The sequence below is a fragment of the Hemicordylus capensis genome, chromosome 2 (genome assembly GCF_027244095.1).
Source record: "Hemicordylus capensis ecotype Gifberg chromosome 2, rHemCap1.1.pri, whole genome shotgun sequence".
Lineage (NCBI taxonomy): Eukaryota > Metazoa > Chordata > Lepidosauria > Squamata > Cordylidae > Hemicordylus > Hemicordylus capensis.
The window spans coordinates 393,877,349-393,902,982 of record NC_069658.1 but is presented as its reverse complement, the minus strand read 5'-3'; the positions used below and the strand labels follow the sequence as shown (position 1 = coordinate 393,902,982).

Here is a 25,634-nt window from a genome sequence, read left to right as displayed (position 1 = left end):
CAGTAACTTGTCTGGCTCGATTTGAATGGATCAGTTTCAAATTGTGACTCCTGAGGATGTGGACAAGCTCCTTGGAAGTGTTTGGCCTACCACTTGTCCTTTGGATCCGTGCCCAACATGGCTTATTACATTTAGCATGGAGATGGCTTAGGTGCCATCATAAATGTCTCACTGAGGGAGGGCAGGATGCCTTCATGTTCGAAGGAAGCAATTGTGAGACCTTTGCTTAAGAAGCCTGCCCTGGAGCCCTCAGTAATGGATAATTATAGGACAGTCTCCAACCTCCCTTGGGTGGGCAAGGTAATTGAGAGGGTGGTGGCTGATCAGGCATATTTGGAAGTGACTGATTATCTAGATCCATTTCAAACTGGCTTTAGAGCAGGCTATGGGGTGGAGACAGTCTTGGTCAGTCTGATGGATGATCTCTACCAGGGAATGGACAGAGGGAATATGACTCTGTTGGTTCTCTTGGACCTTTCTGTGGCTTTCAGTACTCTCGACCATGGTATCCTTCTGGATCGTTTGCGGGGTTTGGAAACAGGTGGCACTGCTTTGCAGTGGTTCTATTTCTATCTCTCAGGTAGATTCCAAATGGTGTCACTCAGAGATAGTTGCTCTCTGAAACGAGAGCTATTGTATGGTGTCCCTCAGGGCTGTATCTCATCTCCAATGCTTTTCAACATCTATATGAAACCACTGGGTGAGATCATCAGGAGATTTGGAGCTGGGTGATCAATATGCTGATGGAGCCCAGCTCTATTTCACCATGACATAATCATCAGGAAATGCCTGCCTACAGGCAGTAATGGACTGGATGAAGGATAATAAATTGAAGCTGAATCCAAGCAAGACAGAGGTACTCATGATAAGGGGTCATACTTCAAGGGACATGATAAGTCTTCCTGTTCTGGATGGGGCTGCACTCCCCCCGAAGGAACAGGTAAGTAGCTTGGGAGTGCTTCTGTATCCAGGCCTCACTCTGGTTTCTCAGGTTGAGGTTATGGCCAGGAGCACTTTCTATCAACTACGGTTGATATGACAGCTGTGTCCGTTCCTTCAAGACAATGATCTCAGAACTGTGGTACACTCTCTTCCAGCCTCTAGGCTTGACTACTGCAATGCGCTCTATGTGGGGCTGCCTTTGTATGTGGTTCAGAAACTTCAGCTGCTTCAAAATTCAGCGGCTAAATTGGTCTCTGGGGTGTCTTTGAGAGACCATATTATGCCTGTTTTACAGCAATTGAACTGGCTACCAATAGGTTTTCAGGCAAAATACAAAATGCTGGTAATTAACTTTAAAGCCCTAAACCAGGTTACCTAGGAGTACGCCTTCTTCTGCATGATCCCCACCGCACATTGAGATCATCAAGAGAAGTCTATCTCTGTATGCTGCTGGCTCATCTGGCGGTGACTCAGGGATGGGCCTTCTCCGTGTTCGCTCCTGGGCTGTGGAATGAGCTCCCTATAGATATTCATGGTTTAACATCTTTGCCAGTCTTTAAAAGAGCCCTTAAGGCACATTTTTTCAGCCAGGCTTTTAGTAATCTCTGAATGTTTTAAATTTTTAAATGGCTGTTTTTAATAGTTTGTTTTATTTTGTTCTGCTTGCATTTGTTTTTGTGAGCTGCCTAGAGCCTTTAGAGTCAGGCGGTATATAAATTAATTAAATGAATAAAATAAATAATAAAAATAAGCTTAACACTCTGTACTGTCTGAGCACTTCTGAATCTTACAGTCTGATCCACAGTCTGATCCATTACCCAGTCATGACAGTCTTACATGACCCCAGGATTCCTTTCCTTCTCAGTCATCGACCATTCAGGCTCCACCAGTATAAATGTGAAGCTGGGGCTTTTTTTTGCCCCAATGTGCATCACTTTACACTTACTTACACTGAACCGCATTTGCCATTTTGTTGCCCCCTTACCTAGTTTGAAGAGATCCTTTTCGAGCTCCTCACAATAAGGTTTGGATTTCACTACCCTAAATAGTTTGGTGTCATCTGCAAATGTGGCTAAATCACAGCTTACCCTGATTTCTAGATTGTTGATCAATAAATTAAAAGGCCCTCGTCCCATACAGATACCTGGGGGATTCCACTCCTTGCATCATTGTGAAAATTGTCCATTTATTCCTATCCTCTGTTTCCTGTCCTTCTGTCAGTTACCAGTCTATGAATAAACCTGTCCCCTAATCCTCTGACTGCTCAGTTTATTCAAGAATCTTTGACCTTGACAAAAGCTTCTTGAAAGTCCAAGTATACTGTGTCAACTGGATCACCTCTCCCCATGTGCCTGCTGACACTCAAAAAAGAACTCTGGGAGCAGAACAGGCTTTCCCCCCTGGCTGGTTAGCAACCCTATATCCAAGGCTTTGAGAAAGAGTAACTCTCCAGCTTTTAATTTTCCATGCTTAATTGTTCTAAGCAAATGTTTGTTCATTACAGTTTCTGTAATAGCAATAGCAATAGCACTTACATTTATATACCGCTTTATAGCCGGAGCTCTCTAAGCGGTTTACAATGATTTAGCATATTGCCCCCAACATTCTGGGTACTCATTTTACCGACCTCGGAAGGATGGAAGGCTGAGTCAACCTTGAGCCCCTGGTCAGGATCGAACTTGTAACCTTCTGGTTACAGGGTGGCAGTTTTACCACTGCGCCACCAGGGGCGAATGAAATTCTGTATTGACTTCTACAGCCACATTCAAACCAACACTGACTTGATGGCCTGTTCACTTCTGAAAATCATGATTAAGAACAAGGTGTCTGTTTGCCGGGACAGATAATATTCTGTTCCTCCGTGGGGCTGGAGGTATTGTTCCCAGTAAAAGACATTACACATCTTTCTGGTGGTGGGTTAGTAATGAGTGACATCCTTCTGCTGTTTACCTCTTCCCCCTGCTGCTTTCAGATGGTAGGTGGAAAGCCTGCGGCTGTCTCCTGTAAACGCTGCATCTTAATGCCCCAGTGAGGATGAGTGCCCTGTGCTCTGGGAAGCATTGCCTGACAAATCCAATCTGACATGCATTATGTCACTACAGCAGAGCTAATGTGGCACAGTTTTCAGGGAAAGGAAAGGGAAAGGGAAGAGAGCAAGAACGCTTTCTGGAGAAGAATGGGCTATCGTGGTGAGTGACTACTAATGCACGGTGTTTTCCCACTCATTCTAGCTTTATGAAGCAGATGGCTCTACCAACAGGGGTGGCATGAAAAAGGTCACTGTGGAGAAGTGTACAGACTGTGTAGGTGATCACACATACCATGTCCTGGCAAGTGGTATATACTAAGCTTCTAAGCTTTAGGACCTGATTCTGTAAGCTGTGCCTTTAATGGAAAGGACAGCCAGAACGGCATGTTAGTCACTTATTGATGACAGCACAAACTCCAGAGACAACCCTCAGCAGTTCCATATATATATATATATATATGTTATAAAAGAATAGGGGACAAGGTGGAATCCGGCAGGATGCCATAAGCCAATGGTCTAGAAGGAGTCCCCCCAGCATCACCTTTTGGGATCTATCTTCCAGGAAGGACCAGAGTCACTATGCTATATAGATAGATGACCCCATATTCTAAACTGCCAGCTTCTAGACACAAGACATCCACTAGAGCTACTAAAGCAGTTTCTGTTTTGAACCCTGGTCTGAAATCTGACTGATATACAACTAGGAAACCTGCTTCATACAACAGTCCTTGGAAATGGACTACCACTATCTGTGGTTTCTTAGGCTGACAAAATAAAGAAGGGCTTTTAACAGCTTTTGAGGCTGTTCTCATGAACAGCCAAGACTGGGCTAGGACAGCCAAGTGGCTCCCAGCAGCATCTTGGCAGCAAACCCACCTAGGGAGCCTGCCTCTTTAACAAGGTTAAGGGAGCAAGTGCCCCTTTAACCTTGTTTACCTGATCATGTGCCAGAGCTAGCTGCTTTTACTCAGTGCTGAATCACTGCCATTGCTGAGGGAATCCAGCGATGCACTCACACAGTGCATTGTGGGATCTCTGGGGGCCAGAATAACAACTTCCAGCCTCAGATCCCTCTGTCGTGCTCTGTGCTTCCCTCCCACCACCAATCCCTTGATCGTCTGTAGAGAAGATAAGCTCTTTGGAGCCACCCGCTCTCAGCCCCTTATCATCATCATAATCATCTAGGGACAATCATCCCTTTATCATCATCCCTTAGCTAAGCAGGGTCCACCTTGGTTGCATTTGAAAGGGAGATATGAAAGGGAATATACTGTAAGATATTGCCCTTAGGGGATGGAGCCAATCTGGGAAGAGCATCTAGGTTCCAGGTTCCCTCACTGGCATCTCCAAGATAGGGCTGATAGGCCAGGATTCCTGCCTGCAACCTTGGAGAAGCTGCTGCCAGTCTGTGTAGACAATTCTGAGCAAGATGGACCTATGGTCTGACTCAATATATAGAAGCTTCCTATGTTCCTATCCTCCTCCTCATGCTCCTGCTCCTGCTCCTGTTCCTCGTTTTAGGACTTACTTGTCAGTTCAATACCCAGCCCCAGAAGTAGATTAGTATTTCTCGCTCCCTGTAATTTGTACTGCATATTTCCCCAACACCTACTGAGATCTCAGTGTTCACCCAGAATGACTCACTAGTACTCCCCATCCATCATTTGGGTGCCATTGTAATAAACTGTCCTTGCAATGTTTGATTATCATTTAATGCCTGTGGTCTCTATTTATTTGGCAGGGAAATGAGATTGTCTCAGGCAATTAGATCCTAGGATTCACTCAGAAGCTTCCAGCAAGGCTGACATCCCTCTTGCTCCCCTGCCTTCATGTGTACATCCATGCATAACTTAACACACTAATGGAAAACTGGTTTGCAATCATTAATTTGGTAAAGGCAAATGGAATATATGCACTCATACACCCTGCCTGAGGAATTGTGAAATAAACAAAATAGTCTTGCAAATGAATGGAGTTGCTAAGTAATTTGTCTGTGCTTTGTAAGATTTCCTCCTTCAAATGATGCTAGCATGAGGCAGGTACATTAAAGAGTTTGCCTTGAGGCTGTAGCCCAGTTCTGATGTTACATAAACTGGGACTGCTGTACACGTATACCAGGGTTGGGCAAACTTGGCCCTCCCACTGTTGAACTACAACTCCCATCATCCCTAGCCACAGTGTATTTACATGGGGCACATGTAACCATAGAAGGATGGTGCTTATCTCTGGCATCTGGTGTCACAGGATGTCAAGTCCTAATCCTCAGCTGCCTTGGACAATGGTTCCAAGTCTGAGGAGGCCTCTATAGATGTGGATTGACAGCCGTCTGCCTTAGGGACTATGAGCCAGTCCAAGGCCCAGTCTGCCAGAAGAAGACGTTTCATTATGTCTGACTACTTCTAAGACCAGAGGTTCAAACTCCCCTAGGAAAGAGCCAGAACCCACACAGCTCTACCATCAGAACAACTGCCCAAGGCTCTTTTCTATTGCTAGGGAAGATAGATGGTATTTATTTATTTATTTATTGTTCAATTTATATACCGCTTTTCATTAAAATTATCTGAAAGCAGTTTACAACATATGGTTAAAAACAATAGACAATTAAAGCCAGCGTGGTGTAGTGGTTGGAGTGCTGGACTAGGACCAGGGAGACCCGAGTTCAAATCCCCATTCAGCCATGAAACTAGCTGGGTGACTCTGGGCCAGTCACTTCTCTCTCAGCCTAACCTACTTCACAGGGTTGTTGTGAAAGAGAAATTCAAGTATGTAGTACAGCGCTCTGGGCTCCTTGGAGGAAGAGCGGGATATAAATGTAATAATAATAATAATAATAAAAATAATAATAATAATAATAAGTGGACCACCTGATCAGCTGTTGTAAGAAGATCGCACAGACTGACTACAAACAAAGGCATGACAAAGTAGCAGGGATGATACACTGGAACATCTGCAAAAAATACAAGCTACCTGTAGCCAAGAATTGGTGGGACCATCAAATTGAAGAAGTTGAAGAAAATGAAGTTTTAAAAATATTATGGGACTTCCGACTACAAACAGACAATCATCTGCCACACAATACACCAGATATAACTGTAGTCGAGAAGAAAGAAAAACAAGTCAAAATAATCGACATAGCAATACCAGGCGATAGCAGAACAGAAGAAAAAGAAATAGAAAAAATCACCAAATACAAAGATCTACAAATTGAAATTGAAAGGCTGTGGCAGAAGAAGACCAAAATAATCCCAGTGGTAATTCGCGCCCTGGGTGCAGTTCCAAAAGACCTTGAAGAGCACCTCAACACCATAGGGGCCACAGAAATCACCATCAGCCAATTACAAAAAGCAGCTTTACTGGGAACAGCCTATATTCTGCGATGATATCTATAACCATTGACAATAAAATTCTGGCATCCCAGGTCCTTGGGAAGGACTCGATGTCTGGATAAAACAAACCAGTCAATAACACCTGTCTGACTGTGTAAACAAGAAATAATAATGGTCAATATTTACACAATATAAGTGGAAAATCAGACATCACCAAGACCTGGCAATGGCTTAAGAATGGCAACTTGAAGAAAGAAACTGAGGGTTTAATACTGGCTGCACAAGAACAGGCACTAAGAACAAATGCAATAAGAGCAAAAGTCGAAAAATCCACAACAAACAGCAAGTGCTGCCTTTGTAAAGAAGCAGATGAAACCGTGGACCACCTAATCAGCTGCTGTAAAAAGAGCGCACAGACTGACTACAAACAAAGGCATGACAAGGTAGCAGGGATGATACACTGGAACATCTGCAAAAAATACAAGCTACCTGTAGCCAAGAATTGGTGGGACCATAAAATTGAAAAAGTTGAAGAAAATGAAGATGTAAAAATATTATGGGACTTCCGACTACAAACAGACAAACATCTGCCACACAATACACCAGAAATCACTGTAGTCGAGAAGAAAGAAAAACAAGTCAAAATAATTGACATAGCAATACCAGGGGATAGCAGAATAGAAGAAAAAGAAATAGAATAAATCACCAAATACAAAGATCTACAAATTGAAATTGAATGGCTGTGGCAGAAAAAGACCAAAATAATCCCAGTGGTAATTGGCGCCCTGGGTGCAGTTCCAAAAGACCTTGAAGAGCACCTCAACACCATAGGGGCCACAGAAATCACCACCAGCCAATTACAAAAAGCAGCCTATATTCTGCGACGATATCTATAACAACAGCAACAACATTGACAATAAAATTCAGCCATCCCAGGTCCTTGGGAAGGACTCGATGTCTGGATAAAACAAACCAGTCAATAACACCTGTCTGACTGTGTAAACAAGAAATAATAATACAAAAAGTAGAGCTATTAATATGAAAATAATTTCTATTTAAAAACCTCTATAAAACAATAATACATAAAACACAGAGTAGCAGCCGTAAAAACTAATTTCATTTAAAAGCCTGGGTGAAGAGCCACATCTTTACTTGTTTCCTAAAAACTGTGGTGGATGCCGAGAAGCGGATGCCAGCCGGGAAAGCATTCCATAGCTGAAGGCCACCTGGCAATGCTGGAGTGTACATCTTATGCTCTCTTCCGTTCTATGTATGAGATTCCAGGTTCAAGCCTACATGAAAGTTATACTAGAGAGGGAACATTCTATTGGTCATAGAATTCAAATCATCTGTCCAATCTGCCTGAAATTTGGCACAGAATAACTAGGTGACAACCAGGGCTGGCCTGTTCATGAGGTAGACTTAGGTTATTGCCTCAGGTGGTGGATTGATGGGGGCTGCTGCCATTGCTCACCTCTGTCCACATCTATCACTGATGCTGCTGCTCCTTTCCCCACTCTACCTAGATTCTAAAAGGTCAAATAGGGATGATGCAGAAGAGGAAGTATGGCGGTAAGGCAAGTGATGGGTTAGAGTCTCTCTTGAAGGATGCTCTAACCCTTTCTGCGGACAGAGTAAGAGGTGAAGTTGCTGTACCTGTTGAGTTTCTGCCTGGACATTTACTATGGTAGATGCCATTTTGGGGAAACACTGTGCCATAGAGATGCATCAGGCAGAAATTCAACAGGCGCATCTTCAGTCAATGACTGGGGTGCTACACTGTTGAATTTCTGTCCAGACACATCTCTCTCCAGCTCAGTGCTGAGTTGAAAGACCAAAGCAAGACATACATACAGGAAGTCAAATTTGTAAAGCTAACTTTATTTATTTATTTATTTATTTATTTATTTATTTATTTATTTATTTACTGCCTAGTATAAACATCTCTTGGCGGTGTACAGAATTAAAACATAAAATATAACACATTTAAAATTATTAAAAGATAAAAATCCTAATTGATGAAAACACATTAAACACATTAAAATTTTAAAAATGAGTCTCAGTTGAAGGCCTGGGAAAACAGGTACATCTTCAGGGTCCTCCTAAAAGCAGAGAAGGAGATGCTCTTATTTCAGCAGGGAGCTCGGTCCAAAGCCCTGGGGCAGCCACAGAAAAGGCCCGGTCCCAAGTTGCCACCAAAGAAGTTTGTGGCAACCGTAACCGGACCTCTCCAGATTAGCTTAATAGGCGACAGGGTTCATAACAGAAAAGGCTCTCTCTTAAATACCGTTGACCTAATCTGTTAAGGGCTTTATAGGATATAACTATATTTCGTTCGGAAATATATCAGCAGCCACTGCAGTTCTTTTAGAATCAGTGTTATATGGTCCCTTCGGGTAGACCCAGAGACCAGTCTGGCTGCTGCATTCTGTACCAACTGTAGTTTACAAACTACACACAAAGGCAGCCCCACATAGAGTGCATTACAGTAGTCAAGCCTAGAGGTTACCAGCATATGTACCACCGTTTTAAGGTCACCACTAGTCTCCAAGAATGGACATATTTGGCATATCAGCCGAAGCTGATAAAAAGCACTCTTGGCCACAGCCTCAACCTGATAAACCAGGGAGAGTTTGGGATCCAGGAGCACTCTGAGACTATGAAAATGATCTTTTAGAGGGAGTGTAACCCCATCCAGAACAGGCAGATCTAAACCATCTCTTGGATCCCGACCCCCTACAGTCAGTACCTCTATCTTGTTTGGATTCAGCTTCGGTCTGTTATCCCTCATCCAGCCCAATATCACCTCCAGGCAGGCACTTGGTGGGGGTGGGGGGATCATGCCATTTCATGATGAAGTTGGTATAGAGAAATAGATCTGGATGTCATCATCCATCGAGCCCCTGGTGGCGCAGCGGTAAAACTGCTGCCCTGTAACCAGAAGGTTACAAGTTTGATCCTGACCAGGGGCTCAAGGTTGACTCAGCCTTCCATCCTTCCAAGGTCGGTAAAATGAGTACCCAGAATGTTGGGGGCAATATGCTAAATCATTGTAAACCGCTTAGAAAGCTCTGGCTATAGAGCGGTATATAAATGTAAGTGCTATTGCTATCAGCATATCAATAGTATCCCAGACCAAACTTCCTGACGATCTCTCCCAGTGGTTTCATGTGGATGTCAAAAAGCATTAGAGATATATGAGATTGCATAAGTCTTCAGTGCTTACATGGCACAGAATTTAAGGTAACCTCCTTAATTTGCAATTTTTCATGCCTTTGGAAGCATGTATGTAAAACAGAAGCATCTTAACTGTATGTTTTAAAGCAATTTTTAAATATTTAAATAATGTATCTGGTCTAGACATTTCAGTGGTGTGAGGCACATTGCACATGCACAATGTCATTAGTATCAGTATTTATTAGTATTAGTGTTAGTAATAGTATTATTACATCATCCATCTATATGAAAGAATTGGAGGACAGGTCCCTGCCTTGAGAGATTCACAGTCTGATGCAAGGGAGTTAACAGAAAAGGGGAACAAAATTGACATTGTATTTATTTATCTTATTTAAAATATTTATACTCCACCCCTTCAGTACACTACTGCTCAGGGTGGCTCACAACATTAATAAAAAAGATACAATGTAAAATAAGAGGCTAATAAAATAAACAAATTTAAGTTAAATAACTTAAAAGCCCAGTTTAAAATAATTAAAATTACATTTTTTGAAAAGCTCAAATTAAAAGCTATTTTAAGAGCAAAGACCCGAGAACTAGAAAAACTGAAGAACCTACCAGATATAGGCAGAAAATAAAACATTAATAAGTCTCTTTTAAAAGATGTGTTTTAAATTGTTCTTTTAAAAACACAGAGGGAGGGAGCATGGCGAAGCTCTTTAGGGAGGGTGTTCCAAAACCAAGGGGATCACAACCGAAAAGTCTCTGTCTCTAGTGCCCATCAACCAGTGCCAGTGTCCAGTAGTGCCCAGTGGTGGGGCCATGAGCAGGGCCTGCAATGACGAACAGAGGGCCCTGGCAGGTTCATATGGCTAAAAGGTACCTTGGTGTCAAGCCATGTAGAGTTTAAAGGTCAAGACCAGCACCTTGAATCTAGCCTAACCGGTAAGTAATGAAGCTGCTGCAGGGTGGGTGTGACACTCATGAAGCGACTTGCGCCCACTAACATCCTTGCAGCAGCATTCTAGACCCGCTGAAGCTTCTGAACCGTCTTCAAGGGCAGCCCCACATAGAGTGCATTGCAGTAGTCCAATCTGGAGTTCATTGCAGTAGTCCAGTCTGAGCACTCATGCCCAGTCAAAGCATGAGTGACTGAGGTCAGATTTGACTTCTCAAAGTAGTGTCACAGCTGGCATACCAGCCATAGCTGGTAAAAGGCACTTCTGCACACCACCACCACCTGAGCCTCCAAGGACAGTGTTGAGTCCAGAAACACCCCCAAGCTGTGGACTTTGTCTTTCAGAGGAAGTGTGACCTCATCCAAGACCAGATTTACCTCATGACTCAATCAGTTTTACCAACCCTGAGCACTTCCGTCTTATCTGGATTAAGTTTCAGCTTGTTTGCCCCCATCCAGTCCAGAATAGCCTCCAAACCCCGGTTCAGAGCATCCACTCCTCCCTGGTGTCTGCTGACTTAAATGATAGATAGAGCTGGGTCAGGAGCGGAGCCAGCCGAGCAGCGGCCTGTGTCCAGCCCCGCTCAGCGGCCCCAATATGCCGGTGTGTGTTACGTCATGCGCATGGGGCGTGGCTCAGGCTCTATAGGAGCCCAGAGCACCAACTCACCCCTCCCATACCTGGGCCACCGAGAGCCCGGGCGAACTCTTTGCAGGTTATTTCAGGCAGCTCCAACTGCCCAATAGAATGTATTTCCCTTCCTCTCCCTCTCTGGAGGGAGAGAAAAGGGAAGACGTCCTGTTAGGCAGCCGACCCGGCCTGAAATGAAGAGCTGAGAGCCCGTTCCAGCTCTCGGCAGCCCAGGCCACACCCTGTCACACATGACAAGGCACATGACAAGGGGGCGTGGCCTGGGCTGCCGAGAGCCGGAACGGGCTCTCAACTCTTCATTTCAGGCAGGGTCAGCTGCCTAACAGGATGTCTTCCCTTTTCTCTCCCTCCCTCCAGAGAGAGGAAGGGAAATACGTTCTATTGGGCAGTCAGAGCTGCCTGAAATAACCGGCAAAGGGTTCACTCGGGCTCTCAGCGCCCCGGGCGTGGGAGGGGCTTCTATGGAGCCCGAGCCACAGCCTTTCCCCACTGGCGGCTTGGGTTCTTTGAACCCTTTCGGCCAATGGTGGCTCTGCCCCTGAGCTGGGTGTCATCCGGATATTGATGGCACCGCAGCTCACACCCATAGATGACCTCTCCCAGAGTTTTCATGTAGATGTTAAATAGCATAGGGGACAGAATAGATTCCTGTGGCACCCCAGAGGCCAAAGGTCAAGGGGTGGCACAGGCATACTCCAGTACCACCTTCTGAGTACAACCCTCCAGGTAGGAGCAGAGTCACTGTATAACCGTGCTCCCAAGTCCCATCCCAGAGAGTCGACTCAGAAGGGTGATGGATGTTGGCTCAAATTAAACCCTTCACTCACTCCCAAATACTCTCATTGAGGTCAACAGGACTGGCCCAGCCTCATTGTTTTGAGAACTGCATTCTATAAGTACTGCACATTCTACTCCATATCCCAGGGTGAATCAGACTAGAATAATACAATATTAAAATTGTCCTCTGGGAGCATGATTTCAATCCATGGTATATTGAATAATAAATATTCTTTGTGATCTGGTTTCTTATTTTGTCATGGCTAGAACATATTGCAGACAAGAAGTAATACATTCACTGAAATGCATAATTTTCTGTTTTTCACATTCATAACACCCTTCACAGAGAAAGTTAAACTAATTAATATAGCTGACATCTATTACATTCAACTGACATCTATTACATTCAGTCCCCTCTAGGGCAGAATGCTACATTGTGCAGTCTAATGGCAACAGTGAATTACTTTGGAAAGGCCTGAAGTTCAGATTAATAGGATTAAACGGACTAGAACTGGTACACAGAGCAATACCTTCAAGAGGGGCATGCAAATAGTGTAAGTGAAAATAAATAGTCTAGGAATGTCCGTATCTCTAGAAAGTCAACTGATCTTCTTCCCTCCACAAATATTTTTGGGGCAATAAAGCTGATATGTATGCAGTGGCTGCAACCCTGCTCATGGCAAAGTGGCTGAAATCCCATTGAAGTCAGTAGGATTTCAATGACCTCCCTGTGTGCAAGACTGACGTCACTGACAATGCAAATGGTATGATAGATGCTGAGATGGGTAGTCTTTATTGCTAGTCTCAGGGTCCTTAAATCCTCAGAATAAGAGGGACACAACCACCACGTAAATATTCCAATTCTATTAAGATTTGTCAAAATTCCAGAGTAGTGAAGATGGAAGAAGGTAAGCATCAAGGAAACTAGGTTAAACATTTGTTTAAAATCGCCTGCTTGCCCATTTCTTCTGTGGGTTGGGTGGCAGGTAGTACCCATCATGCCCTACCACTCAGCCCACTTTGGTGTCACTAGGAGCTCCCATGGGGAACAATAGGGTGTTTCGAGTTTCCCCATTGTTCCCTATGGCTGGAACACTCGAAAAGTTTTGAGTTTGTTTTGTCGAAACTGCCAGTTTGACGGCTGTTTCAACGAAACATTTTACCCGTTTAGTGTTTTGTTTCAAGAGTGAAACAAAATGCAAACTCTATTTCATTTACATCCCTATTCTGAATAGAAAACAAATGTAATAAAATGGGGCTCTCTGGAACAGATGCAATATAAATATAGAGTGGGTTGTTTTTTTGTTTTTTTAAATTAGATATTCCTAATTTATTCTGCTGCAGCTTGCACTTACTGCTCTGTGCTTTCCTCTTTCTTTGTCATCAGTCAGTTGAAAGGATGGCTGCTCAGAATGGGGTGTGTGTGTTTGTGTGTGTGTGTGTGTTGTGTGTGTTTGTGTGTGTGTGAAAATGATGATCTTGCACAGTTGCTGTGGCTGCTGCAGGTGTGCACATGAAACAGGGGACATGGTATTAATGTTCCTTTACACAGGAAATCCACCCCCATATTAATAGATCCTTATTTAGCAAGCTGCTTAAGACTGTCTGAATCTGTCCCATGGGGTGCCTGCAGTGCAGTATATGTCTGTAATCCACTGCCACAAACTCCTCTATGCTGTCACTTCTATAGTCCTCTTATTAAGTGAAAATGCTTGGTAGGCACTGAGCCGAGATTGCTGCAACACCATGAAATGGCATTTAATTGCTGTAGTTACATTATTCATACTTTTGTACTGCAATTGCTTTCCTTCAGAGCCATTGACACCCCAGTCATCATAACTACAGAGTCATCTGTATATACCACATTTTTGAAAAAAATGCTACTTTCTGTCATAATGCAGCTCCTTGATGAAAGTTCAATGTGATAAGCATAGAGGGGCAGAATGTGTGCACATCTTATTGCATGTATGCATGTTCAGAAGCCACAACTGGCAGTCAGAATGGCAAAATGAACACAAATGAGAGTGTCTCCAGGGCAGGACTGGGGGCACTGAGAGGGCAGTGGAATGTATGTGGGGAGGACGCCAGGTTTTGAGCAGAATGGGTACTTAAGGGTGGGAGTATTCACTGCTGCTGAGTGCGGCAGGGTGCAGGGGCGTCCCGCAGGTGAGGCACACCGGGAATATGCCCTGTTGCCCTGTGGGCCAGTCTGAGCCTGATTGTCTCTCCTAGTGTGGTACAGAGATCATAGTCCTCCCTGACCTCCAGTGTGAGGAAAAGACTTGTGAAATGGCCCCAGGTTGCCTCATTGAATGCATCATTTCCTGAGACGTGAGTTACCCCCTTCTGGAAAGAAGCAAAGTTCGGGTGATAGTATTCACAGTCCACCTGGCTGCATCTGTGGGGTGGAGCTGCATCTGGTCGTTTGGTGGAGAGCATGAATTGTCCCCTTTGCTAGGCAGGATTCACCTTGGTTTGCATTTGAATGGGTGACTACATATGAGTGCTGTCTGCTATAAGATGGGGAAATGGGGCCATAGCTTAGTGGTAGAGCATCTGCTTTGCAAGCAGAAGGCCCTAAGTTCAATCCCTGGCATCTCTACGTAGGGCTGGGAAAGACTCCTGTCTGAAACCTGGAAAGCTGTTGCCAGTCAGTGTTGACAAGACTGAGCTAGATGAACTAATGGTCTGCCTGGATATAAAGCAACGTCCGATGTTCTTGTTACTAGATAGCAAGACCCCCTTCCTTAGCTCGCCTGGGACCAGCTGCCATTTGGGCTCTTCCCTTCCTAGAACTGTCTCCCACAATGACCACTCCCTGGCCACGATAGAACTGCATGGTGTAATGAGATGGGAAAAATGCTTTCAGAGGCATCAGGATACTTGGTACCTTATGGCATTGGTCTTCAACAGATGGGACGACTTGTGACTCACAAAACCAAAACCCCTATTCACACATTATGTTCAGTATCGTCTTTGCATGTACAGATTTGTACACATGTATTTGTTTTGTTTGTTTGTTTGCTTATATTTCTATAATATCCTTCATCCTAGGACTCCCGGTGGTGAACAACAAATTAAAAACAGTAGATAAAAGAAAAATAAAATTTCATTTAAAATACACTAAAAATAAGTAATAGCTACAACCATCATAGGGGAGCTACTCATTAGCCAAAGGCCTGAGTGCAAAGGGCATTCTTTAACCTCCTCCAAAAGACTGGGAGCCATGTGGATCTCATCTGAGAATGAGATGAGATCCATTCTCATCTCATTATCTAGTCTCTCAGCAGCCCTCCTCACAAGCCCATCAGGGCTTGCTTTCCTCACAGAAAGGCCCAGATCCTTACAGCCTTCTTCTATACAACTGGAATCCCATTCCAGGTTCTTGGTTTATGCCCCCCCCCTTTTTTTCAATGTGTGTGTGTAAATAAAACTTTTATAGCCCTTGACAAGGAATTTTCAACTCAATAGCTCTGGAGAACATCCTTTGACTGAGACATATGAAACATGGGGCTTTTGGGAGAATCCTTCCATTCAGGATGAATTCTGTGTTTTTCAGCAATATCCCTGATCAATATTGATCAGGGAACTACTGATCAATATTGATCAGGTAGCTACTCTTTAGCCAAAGGCCTGAGTACGGTCTTCAATAGGCTTGTGCATTTCAATTTGGGTACAAAAGGTTTTGTGCCGAAAATGGCAATTTCAGAGGTTTTGTAACCAAAACAAAATCAAGAATTAAAAAAAAACAGAGGTTTTTGTTTCCAAATTGAAATGACTGTGTTTCGGACAGAATGCTTTGTACTTTGGAAAAGCATTGCAATTCAAATTGACTTCTCTGACTCTCTCCACTCCAGCGGAAGCACTGAGTGATTAGCAGAAGATAAGATATGCAAAAAGCCATTGAGCATGAATGGTTTAGTTAAGTATGTGTTGTATTCAGTGTGATTGAAATGCAAACTGACCTTGCAAAGGGATTTGGAAGACAGCATTTTGAGACAGAAATACCCAAATATCTTTGGGAGCTCAATGCAATTCCAAAGCTCTTGCTAAAAGCCATAGTATAAATTGTGTGGAGAAGCTTTTCGAGAAGCTGGTTAGGAAAGTTCTGAAATTACACAGGTTTTTCTTTCCAAAGGTTTAGAAAGAATCTCTTGACTTGTTCAGGAGTTTTTTGAAGAGCTATTTTGTTTTTCTTCTGATTTTTATGAATTATAGTGGTGTCTAAGTTTTGTTGCCCCAGTTGAGCAGTCTAATGTAATTTAGGCCACAATGTAATTTGGTGGGACATGATGTCTAAGCCAGTGGTTCACAACTTTTGCCATTGTACGGACAGGTCATCCACATGAGACTACAGGAGACAAAAGGAGTGGGGTGGGGAATACCCCTGTCAATCTATTGACATCCCCAGGAATCTTAGTTGCTTCTCACTTTCTTGTAACCATGATCCATGGTTTTGCACTTTCTTAAATGCAGTGATGATAAATCTCAACAATTCTGAACAGTAGGCTGATTTGTTTGGGCTACAGCTCACTCCACTTCAGTTAAATGAACATTTGAAAATGTTCTATAGTACCAAGGCAGTTTTATTTTATTTTTATTTATTTTTTATATTTTATATCCCGCTCTTCCTTCAAGGAGCCCAGAGCAGTGTACTACATACTTAGGTTTTTCTTCACAACAACCCTGTGAAGTAGGTTAGGCTGAGAGAAGTAACTGGCCCAGAGTCACCCAGCTAGTATCATGGCTGAATGGGGATTTGAACTCGGGTCTCCCCGGTCCTATTCCAGCACTCTAACCACTACACCACTCTGGCTCATTGGTCTATCTTGCTATCTCAAATGACATGTGGTCACTGTTCCATGGGGAGGGAGTGTTTTTATTGAAAGACTGCTTGAATCCACAAATGGGTTGTGCTCCTGTGCTAGTGCCACAGGGACAGGCTCTCACCCACTGCAAAATTCTCAAATAACTGTGCCAAAAAATTAAGTGTCGTTGTTGTTCATCATTCTCTTCACTCTTTCAACTTGTTTATGTGGGGCTTCAAGGGCAAAACAGTGGGTTGGGTGGCAGTGCCCCAAGGGTGGTGCACCCAGATTCCAAATAGGTCAAAGGGTTGATTTCTTAGGAATTTTTGAGGTTTACACGTCTTTAAGATTTTCCCCCATAGGGAATAATGGAGGTTTCAGCAGCCCCATAACTCCACCTGGGCACTGGCACAGGGATGGCCCGAAGCGAGTGGTGGTGTAGTGCACAGAGGGTGCCAACCACCCCCCTGGATTGCTAACCCATTGGGGTACTGGGCTTTGTTGTTTCTGAGGTGTTGAGTTTAGATTCTCTGGTAGCAAATGAGATTTTTAATGAAAAACCATGAATCCACTCTCATATGCTACTAGAGAATCTACTCTCAGAACACCTCTAGAACAACAATACCCTGTACTTCATGGCTTGGCAACCCATGTGGTTGGTTGGCACCCTATGTGCACTACACCGCCACTTGCTCTGGGCCACCCCAGTGCCCCTCAAGCGGAGTTATGGGACTGCAGGAACCTCCATTATACCCTATGAGGAAAATCTGAAAGACGCGTAACTTCATTAATTCTTTAAAAATCAGCCCTTTGTCAAATTCCTCTGAAAAAACTGTGGTAGCTTCCTTGTACCAACTGGGCACTACCACCAACCACACTCCACTCTGGGCCACCCTCCCCCTCCCACGTGAAGCTATACTTTTCCTGAAACCTCCATCGTACCCTATGGGGAAAATCTGAAAGATGCACTAACTTCAAAAATTCACCAAAAATCAGCAGTTTTCCCAATTCCTTTCAAATTTTTGTGGTAGCTCCCACTCATTGGGCACTATAACCTGCACCCACTCTTTTGACCATGTGACCCATTTTAAAATCTGAATTAATTCCGATTAATTCGAATACAAAACAAAACTGGGGTGATTCGGAAGGCTTAATTTCGGACAAAATACAAAATGGGGTTGATTCAGATTTGGTGCAAATCGAAACAGAAAAAATACAAAACATGCAACCCTAGTCTTTAATCTCCTCTGAAAGACTGAGAGCCATGTGGATCTCATCTGAGAATGAGTTCCACAGCCTGGGAGCAGACACTGAGAAGGCTCTGTCCCATGTGCTCAAGAAACAAGTTTCAGCAGGAGCTGGCATGCCACATAGTGCTCTTACAGCTGCCCTAGTCAGGTGGGTAGATTCAGCTGAACATCATCATGTGTGTTTGATCACATACAGTTATTCAAATATTATGTTGACACCTGTACAGTATTACATTTCCTATATTTCCCAATCTTTTAAAAATATTAGGTTTACTCAGTGTTTTAGATTCATCCATTACAGTAAAAGAACAGGAGAAAACACAAAGGCTGACATCCAGACTAATTTATTTATCTATCTAGCTATCATATTTTTATGCCACCTCATATATACATCTCTAGGCGGTATACAAAATTTTAAACAATATTTAAAAATTAGCACAGATTAAAATATGCAAAACAATTGAAACAGTAGCATAAAACAGAAATCAAAACAGTAGCATAAAACAATTATTAAAACAAATTATTAAAATTAATTCTAATTATAAGCCTGTGAGAACAGAGTCTTCAAGGTCTTCCTGAAAACAAACAGAGAGAGATTATCTTATTTCAACAGGAAGCACATTCCAAAGCCCAGGGCAGCCACAGAGAAAGCCCAGTCCTGGGTCACCACCAAATGTGCCGGTGGCAACTGTAACCAGACCTCTCCAGAAGATGGTAACAGGCAGCAGGGATTATGATAAAGGAGGTGTTCTCTTAAATAGCCCGGACCCAGGCCATTAAAGGCTTTATAGGTAATAACCAGCACTTTGTATTTCACCTGAAAACATATCAGCAGCCAGTGCAGTTCCCTCAAAACTGGTGTTATGTGGTCCCTTCAAGTTGTCCCAGATACCAATCTGGCTGCTGCATTCTGTACCAATTGTAGTTTCTGGACTACATACTGTCAGGAGCCTGTCCATCCGGCATTCAAGTCACGTTCCCTACTGGGGCTGCTGGAAGTTCCTCGGCGTCTTCTCCGTCTGTCTGTTTGACATCTTCGTCGAGGTCTCGGGCAGGGTCACAGGCAGCTCCTTGGAGTCTTCTCCGGTCTGCAATGAAAACACAAGAGAACTATTTACTAGAAGTATCAGGTACCAACTGCCTCCCCCACTCACCAGATATCCACGGGTCCAGAGCCCAACAAGGTGCAAGGCCTCCCCCAAGGAAGGAAAGTGGCCTGGCACAGCAGTCTGGTCTCGAGCAGGGAACAAGGGTTGATCAGGAACAGCCAGAAACTTCAAAGCCAACACAGAGCTGGAATCCCTCAGAGTCAAAGGCTGGGGCTGAAACACGCTCCAGGAATGATGCATTGCTATTCAGCAACTCTTCATTGCTTGTTGGCTTGATTATAGTGTTTGACTAATTTGGGTCCCTCCTCTAATCAGCTGCCAATGATTCAGCATTTATCTTGCCTATTAAGCAACTGTTTACTCCCTCTGAGTGTTTCCAGCTGCTGCTGGTGACACGCATATTGGCATGCTTGGGGTGTTACTGTTTCTACGTTTTCCAGTTCCGGGCCTGGCTCTTCACCCCCCTACTCCTGTGAAGCTTCGTTCAGACCTGTCTCAGACAACTCTTGTGGCCCAACAGCCAAGCTCTCTTCTTCAGGTGCCTCTGTAGCTGCTGGAAGGCTGTCAGCCTCCAGTTCCTTCTCGGTATCCAAGGATGAGGGCATGACACATACAAAGGCAGCCCCATGTAGAATGCACTGCACTCTAAAACCACTGTTTTAAGGTCATTTACCTCCGAAAATCGACATAGCTGTCATATCAGCCAAAGCTGATAAAAAGCGCTCCTGGCCACTGCCTCAATCTGAGAAACCAGAGAGAACTTTGGGTCCAGGAACACTCCCAAGCTACATACCTGATCTTTCAGGGGGAGTGTAACCCTGTCCAGAACAGGCAGATCTAAACCATCTCTCAGGTCCCGACCCACCCCCCCGTCAGTACCGCTGTCTTATTTGGATTCAACCTCCAAAAATAAGTTTGTTATCCCTCATCTAGCCCATTACCACCTCAAGGCAGCCATTTAGAGAAGATATACCCTTTCCTGATGAGGTCAACATGGAGAAATAGATCTTGGTGTCATCAGAATATTGATAACATCCAGCACCAAACCTCCTGATAATCTATCTCTACCAGCTGTTTCATGTATCTGTTAAAAAGCATTGCAGACAGTATGGAGACCTGTGGAACTCCATACTTTAGTGCTTGCTTTGCAGAACAACAGTCTCAAAGTGACATCATCTGGAATCTAACAGAGGTAGGAAAAGAACCACCGTAAAACAGTGCCACCCAATCCCACCTCCCTCAGGCAGTCCAGAAGGATACCATGGTCGATGATATCTAAAGCTGCAGAGAGATCCAAATGGATCAGCAGAATCAAACTCACTCTGTTGATAGCCAATTGGAGATTATTCATCAGGCCAACCATGGCAGTCTCAGCCCCATAGCCCACACGGAAGCCAGTTTGAAATGGGTCTAGATAATCTGCATCATCCAAAACTGCCTGGAGCTGAGAGAAGATCACCCACTCAGTCACCATGCCCAACCATGGAAGATTGGAAACAGGCCTTTAATTAGTTAACTCTGAGGGATCCAATGTGGGTTTCTTCAAAAGTAGTCTAATAATAGCCTCCTTAAGACAAGGAGGCATCCTGCCCTCCCTCAGAGAAGCATTTATAATATGTACCAAACCCTCTCTGATAATATAATTACCAGATGAGATAAGCCAAGTTGGACAAGGGTCAAGAGAACAAGTTGTAGGACACACAGTCTGAAGCAGTTTGTCCACTTCCTCAGGAGTCACAAACCAAAAATGATCCAATCTAATCCCATAAGAGGAGTTGCGGGATACCTCCGCACTCCACAGTAAACTCTGCAGTAGCTGTGGAATCTAGCTTGGCCCAAATCTGAGAGATTTTATCCACAAAAAAGTCATTAAAAACACCACAGCGAGTGACAGAGGGAGTCACTCAATTCAATTCAAGGGGGAGGGGGTACATACTAGCCTCCTCACAACGCTAGACAGCTCCGCTGCACAGGAATTTGTTGAAGCAATGCAGGCAGAAAAGAACCACTTCTTTGCCGCCTGCATTTCCAGCGCATTGGAGAAACCACTGCCAGTCTGTGAAGACAATACGGAGCTAGATAGACCAATGGTCTGACTCAGTATATGGCAGCTTCCTATGTTCTTATGACTGAGAAACTTTGAGAATCCACTCAGCTATGTGATCATGTTGGGGTGGTTACTCCAGGCATTAGCCTGGATGTGAAATTAATGTATTATAGAGATCTCTCTGTATGTTCTCATCTTAAATTATATATTAAACATCTTAATATTTTGTTTTACATAGCACTTACTGCATTTTCCATTTACACCAGTTATAGTGCTACCCCTGATTGTACTATCTTTGTGTACTGGATCAGGTAATTATGAATGTTAGCAACATCGCTAGTTGTAACATGACGAGACAGATAGATTTTCCATAGAATTCTGCAGCATGCAGCCAAGAAAGTGAATATAAAGCAGGTTTCCACATGTGGATTTTTTTACTTGTTTACAATAAATGAGGGAGATTCCACAAATATAATGACAGTACTACTTTATTTTGTGAAGAACATGAAGTGTTAAAATAACAGAATACACAAACACAATTCTTAGTTTACTGTATCTCGCTGCCACCTTTGTAAGCAAAAGAAAAAAGTTCAAAATGGCAGCTAGAATTAATACACACCTTAAACAGAGAGCAGTAATTGAATTTCTCACTGCAGAAGGGAATTTGGCAATTGAAACTCACAGCAACAGCATGGTGATGAATGTAGGTACTGCTCTTTATTGTCGGTTGATGTGAATTCTATAAGATTCTGAGCATATTATGTGGAAAGTGGGAAGGTTACAGCTACAAATCAAACACTACTGCTGGGAGCAGCAAAACAAATGTGGGTAATACGTCAGCAAAATAACAGTTAGTGCAACTGTTTAGGGTGTCGTGAAAGATCAGTGGAATAGCTTTGCACCAAGATAGATCATTTGTCCCAACAATGCACTGAATCTTAAATCCATGTCCTTCAAAGGTGCTTATTTAATACATTCTGTTCACATGTGCAGAATCCAAGGGAAAGAATTGTGGTGTGCGAGGACAAGGCAGTGGAGTGGAATCAGGAATATTAACAGTTTCAACGAAATAGATATTATGTGCAGTGAGGCAAATGCAGACTGCTTTTCAATGCTCTTGCTGCTGGCTGTTCTACACCACCCACGTAGCCCAAACATTACAACAGTGGCATGGGGAAGAAGTCACAAAGACTACTGCACCATGACAGCAATGTATAAAAAGACCTTAACGGAGCATCCTATCCAATAATACATTTTTGTATGGAAGAATATGTATGGGGAAAAATGTCTCGTTTTATAACCTATTAGGGAAATGTATACTTTGGAGTTTCCAAAATTCCCTAATGAGCTTTATGTTATTAAAAAGGACTAGATAAATTTGTGGAGGATCAGTTTATCAATGGTGTGGAGGAACAGCCCTCTGTTCCTCCTAACCTTTTTACTGTGGCCACGAAGAGCTTTTACAGTCAGGGCTGTTACCCCAAATCTCCTCCAGAAGAGAGAGTGTGCATTCACACACCAGCCAAACTTACCCCAAAGTCCATTTGAGATCCTCAGAAGCATTCTAAACACACATTGGGCTTTGTCTTCCAAATTCTAGCTTATCTCAATGTAGTTCCAGGTTTTTAAAATGCTGGTTTCAAGAGTTTTTCTGAAAACGCCAGAGCAAATATGGATAGGTACTGACATTGAATCATTGTGTTCCTACTCAAGGAGCACTCTCTCGCTCTCCCCACTGGCTAGAAGGAAAACACAAAGGAATGCAATGCAGACCTGTTTTCAAAAGAAAACCTGAGAGCAGAGGGGAGGGGCTGCATCCCTTCCCTCAGATGCCTCGAGTGTAATTCGAAGCGGCTTCGCTCAGCATTTACCCCACAGTATGAAGTCATGTGTGAATAACTCCAAGTGGACTTTTTGGTATGGCTGGCCAGCAGACTCCTGACTTGACTTCTTGGGCCCCCTCTCTCTCAACCCTCTCGAAACTCTCCCAATATATAGACTTTTTTGGCCCCAACAGTTTCTCAGCCCAACCAATCAGAACAACAACCAAAAAGATCCCTCCATTTTTCAAAATCTCTCTCCCCCCACCCCCAATCAACTGTCAAACTACAGAAAAACAAGTTTGAACTTTTGACTCTGCCAGCCATCTCCATGCACAGGGATTTGCAACCACGGAATCCTATTTACAATAAAGCCGTTTGGGGAATATAATCCACGATCGGTGAGACCCAGTTTAGCAGGGTGCGTGGGGAGAGCGGGCTAAGCCCGCTCTCCCCGCACACGAGCAGGGAGGGAGCCCTGGCTGGCCGGATCGGCCGCCCACACGATTGCCGGCTCCATCACGGAGCCAGCGGGGGCTGGGGAGCTCGGGGGCCGCGTGGGGGAGCGAGCATGCAGGGCATACTGGGGAGACCCCCAGAGCCGGGAGGAGGCTTTTCACCTCCCCTCCGGGGATCTACTCATAAGTAGCCATGACACGGAGCTGCACCGCGGCTACTCACAATTGGGAAGCCCAGGTTAGCAGAGTGCTCCGCTAACCCGGACTTAGGGGAGGGCTAATAAACCAGGCTAGCCGCTTGTAAGCCACCAGGCTCACCTGCGAGCCCGGTGGTTTACACGATCAGACAAAATCGGGCTAGGCTCCCCTAGCCCAATTTTGCCTTATCATGAGAATAGCCCCAATGTATAATTCATTCATAATACAAGGGCTATTTACATAAAGAAGTATGGGAATATTAACAACAATACAGGGGCTTATTATTTACAGAAACCCAAGAGATCTAGGCCTCATGGCCAACCAAATAGCTACTAGTCTTGATGTCTATATGCTACCTCCCGGTACAGAGGCAGTATGACTCTGAATGCCAGTTGCAGGGGATCAGCAGCAGTGGTCAGGGCATGCCTTCATCTCCTGCTTGTGTACTTCCCAAAGGCATCTGGCTGGACACTGAAAAACAGGATGCTGGACTATTTAGACCTTGGACCTGATCCAGGAAGGCTCTTCATATACCAGCCCCCAAATGCAACTGAAGTGTGGCTAGAACACTTGAATGTCATTCACATATGACACCCCGCCGCACACACATAGGTATTTTGGACCTGACCATTATTTTTAAACAACCAGGCAGTAAACATATCATGTGTCCCTATTCATCTAAACAAGACCACAGAATCACCTTGCTGGACCAAGCCAACGGTCTGTCTTAGGGGTTCCCAACCTGTGGTGTTCCAGATGTTGCTGAAGTACAACTCCCATCATCCCCAGCTACAATAAATTGTAACTGGGGATGATGGGAGCTGTAGTCCAGCAACATCTGGAGCACCACAGGTTAGGAACCCCTGGTCTCTATCTAGTCCATCATCCTTTTCTCCACCGGAACCAACTGGATGCCACACACATAGGCCTCCTCAGTTGTTGGTTCCTGCCATCTGGTATTCAGAGGCAAATGTAGTGCTTCCATTTGGCTCTCTGCGGCTGACAAATAGCCATTGGTAGACCTAAATTCATGAATGTATCCAATCACTTAAAGCTGTTGGAGCTAGTGGCCATCATGGGGGGCTAACCAACTCAAATTAACAAACCCAGAATCCTTGATGGTGTACATAAACCTTAATACTGAGGCAGCAGCAGCTGCTATGTAAGTAATAACAACACTGACAATAAAGTTTCAGACAGACAGCCACTCTTGCACCCAGCTGATAATGTCTGAGTGGGGTGTTCAATTTATTTTAGAAAGGCATTTTGAGTCTATTTAAAGAATAGTATCTCATAACTCATCTGCCTCTTCATGTAATTTATGTAATTCAAAAGAAGTGTAACTGTTTTATCTGACAAATGTTGAAGAAGGCTATGCAATACAAGCGCTGCTCCAAGGTCTCTTAACTAGAGATGCCGGAGATTGAATCTAAGCCTCTCTCACACACACAATGCACTCTGCCACTGAACTACTGTTGTACAAAATAGAAGGTGGGGTCGGCTGTTGTAAAGTAAAGTAAAGTAAAGTAAAGTAAAGTAAAGTTGTGCCGTCAAGTCGGTGTGGACTCCTGACGATCACAGAGCCCTGTGGTTGTCTTTGGTAGGATACAGGAGGGGTTTACCATTGCCTCCTCCCACACACAGTATGAGATGATGCCTTTCAGCACCTTCCTGTATAGCTGTTGCCCGATATAGGTGTTCCCCGTATACTGGGATTTGAACCAGCAACCTCTTGCTCCCTAGGCAAGTCATTTTCCGCACTGTGCCATTAGGTGGCTATTTTGAGGCTGTTGTAGACATTAATATACAATATATGTATACTAGCTGACCGGCCACAGAGCATCTGCACCCCTAGTTCTCCTTGACTTCTCCCTGACTCTTCCCCTGCTTCAGCCTCAATTTCATTCTCCCCCCACCCCAGTTCTTTCCCACCCCACCCTCCCCGTTTGTTTGCCCTTGGCGGCCAGGCTTCTCTTCTCTGCCTGCCGCCACTTCTCCACCCCACCACTTCCAAAAATCCTCAGCCGTTCGCCGCCCACCCAGCTGCCTTCCAGTCTATTTCCCCTTCCAGTTCCTTCTTCCT

At 44.1% G+C, this 25,634-nt stretch overlaps 1 long non-coding RNA gene across 3 annotated transcripts in view; it reads right to left on the bottom strand.

The window, feature by feature from the left end:
- Positions 1–18,247: 18,247 nt before the first annotated feature.
- LOC128343620 (uncharacterized) overlaps positions 18,248–25,634 on the bottom strand; it is a 51,578-nt gene continuing 44,191 nt past the window's right edge. For 2 of the 3 annotated variants that reach the window (XR_008315617.1, XR_008315615.1), the window contains exon 2: positions 18,248–19,007. This is a non-coding gene — a long non-coding RNA (uncharacterized LOC128343620). The remainder of the gene's footprint in view (positions 19,008–25,634) is intronic. The other variant, XR_008315616.1, reaches the window with a different exon arrangement.